At 47.0% G+C, this 2,597-nt stretch overlaps 1 pseudogene; it reads right to left on the bottom strand.

Moving 5' to 3' along the window:
* Positions 1-506: 506 nt before the first annotated feature.
* LOC147983199 (uncharacterized) lies at positions 507-1,113 on the bottom strand (annotated as a pseudogene).
* Between the last annotated feature and the right edge of the window lie 1,484 nt (positions 1,114-2,597).

Raw genomic sequence — 2,597 nt, forward strand, 5'->3', positions numbered from 1 at the left:
CTTCAATGAAAATGCGGGTAGGCCTCTTTGGGAGGCATAATTAAGCATTTCAATGATTCTTTTCAACCACGTACCCAAGTGCAACTCATATTTTTGTTACTTTTAGCGTTTTTGAGTTGTTTGTAAATTGCGATCCCTAATCCCATTCCACTACCCATTAATCAATCAAAAAGCTAATTGTCAGTGAAAATCGAACGGTAACCTTCCTCGCCTGATCTGAATGAACTTTTGTGAATCAGAGAAAATCTTCAGCGTCATTTTTGAAATAAATAAATACTGATAAGACCACAGCGTTCTACAATCTCCATTGGAAATTCTCAAGTTATATTATTACTCATTATATTGTTGCACATCACAAGTTTTGCTGTCCGGAAAGATGATCATTTTTCTTCCGGAGGTAGAAGAAGGCCTCGTGCTACTCGCTCATTTTGCCCCGTTGTTTAAGCAGTGCCGCAAGATTTTCAACGCCAGCCAGCTCACGCCGTTGAGCTCGTGGTCTGCGTCGGTCAGCGGCGTCCTCTCGCCGGCCCGGAAGACGAACGCCTTGTCGCAGCGCACCGGCGTGCCACGAACCTGCTCCAGCAGAGTGGCCGCCTCCGTCAGCATGTCCTCGTCCCCGCCTGCGGCCAACTCCCTGGCGGCGCGCCCCAGCCGGCGCACGGTCAAGGCGTAGTCCTTAGCGCACTGTTCCAGAACCAGCCGCTGCCGGGGCGACGTCTCGGCGGCCTGCAGCCGGGCGATGCGGTCGCCGGTGGCCTTGGCAGTCGCCCCGGCGATCCTCACCGCGATGACGACGAGGCCGAGCTCGTCGGCCGTCGCACTCGCCGGGTCCGCCCCCAGCGTCTTCACGCACAAGTCGTACTCGTGCGCGGCCTCCCAGGAGCCGGTGGCGACGAGCGTGCACGTGTCCTCCAGCGTGCTCGCCCTCGCCGTGCGCGCGTGCTGCGCGAGGAGCAGGAGGACGAGGGCGGAGGAGAGAGCTTGGAGAGCAGCCATGGTCGTCGTCGTCTGATTTGTTTCTCTCTCAGACTCGACCTATATATACTGTAAGACGTACGTAGGAGTAATTAGATTGGTGGCGCTGTAAATTTGTGTTTATCCTTTCAAACGTTTCCATTCGTTGCTCATGCATCAAAGTGAAACTCTTTTACTAGTTACATCACATTGAACAAAAACCGAATGTAATAAATTTTTGACAAATGTAATTAAGAATGGTGAGTAAGAAATTCACCACATATTAACCATGTGTATTAATCATCGCAATATTAGTAAATATTTCTGACGCCAAGAGCCTACTGAACATATAATTTCTTGAGAATCCAGACAAAACAAAAGACCCGATTTATACTAGCAACACTAGTTAAAACGGGCATTTGTGTCCCAAATGACCGGAACCGCCTGTAATAACCCTACCACATGGTTTTATTTTTCACCGAGGCGGTTATTAAAAGCAAATCGCCTACAAAAATTAACTCGGGCGGCTCAAAAAGAAAAGAAAAGAAATGAAACAGCTTGCAGGCTAGTATTGGGCCACAACCCATTTTCACAATTGAACCCTTTCTTTCCGTCCCTCAAATCCCACCCCCGCAGTCACTCGCCCCCCCCCCCCCCCCCCCTCTGTTATCTTCCCCCCTTCCTTCTTGTCTTGCAAATCCGTCCCTTCTCTCGCGCATCGACCTCAGAGGGTTTAGGTGACCTTGGGCTGCACTGCCGTGAGGAAGCCATGGTGGTCAAGCCGCCGCATCGGAGCTCGCCTTCCGCCCTACCATCTAATCATGTGTTGTTAAGATACAATCAGCTAGGTAGATTGCACTAGTTAGTACGTGATGTTGGCTAGGTGATTCGAACTTGTGTTGACATATTTTCTTAAGGGGCCGGCTGGATGTCAGGTGACTCAATTTATAATTTGGGTAAGTCACTCTTTGATCTACCTTTAGATCAATGGACAGAACATTCATCTACAACGAAAAATGGCTGACCTAAATAATCCTTTTTTAGGGGTAGCTAGGTCAGTCATTATTTAGGCTGACCTAAATAATCTATCAGTCGATTTTGTCATATTGCCTTCCTAATCAGCATGTGGGCAATCCGAGGGCCTGACTTGAGTAGTATGCATGGCCAATTTTCAGCTACTTTGCTCCCACAGTTTGTGTGCCCGTTTCAAAGTGGCGGTGCCAGCACTATAACCTATGATGTCCAGTTCAAAAAAAACTATGATGCAAGCACGAAGTATTTCTAAATATTTAACTATTTTCTTAATTTATGCAGGGAAAATGCTTGTATTGAGAGAGGTTTGCTCAAAATATTGTGTAGTCAATTGACCACACAGCCAAAGTGTGGCTTCGCCACTGGCCGGTTGTAGCATGAAACGTCCACATGCTCGGTCTAAGAGCAAGATAAAAATAACTAACATGTCCACTTTACTATGAGCTCGTTTTTTTTCTTTTGTATTGTTTAGACGAGGATACATGTACATGTGCCTATATAAATTTTTTCTTTTTTTTGCATTGAACCTATATTTAATAGCTGAATATACTTATGGTGCATGTGATTTGCAGATGAGTCGCCATGTACGTATAGTTTCGGCCAGCTAATCA

The sequence above is a fragment of the Triticum urartu genome, chromosome 2A (assembly GCF_056163025.1).
Source record: "Triticum urartu cultivar PI428250 chromosome 2A, HENAU_Tu73, whole genome shotgun sequence".
Classification (NCBI taxonomy): domain Eukaryota; kingdom Viridiplantae; phylum Streptophyta; class Magnoliopsida; order Poales; family Poaceae; genus Triticum; species Triticum urartu.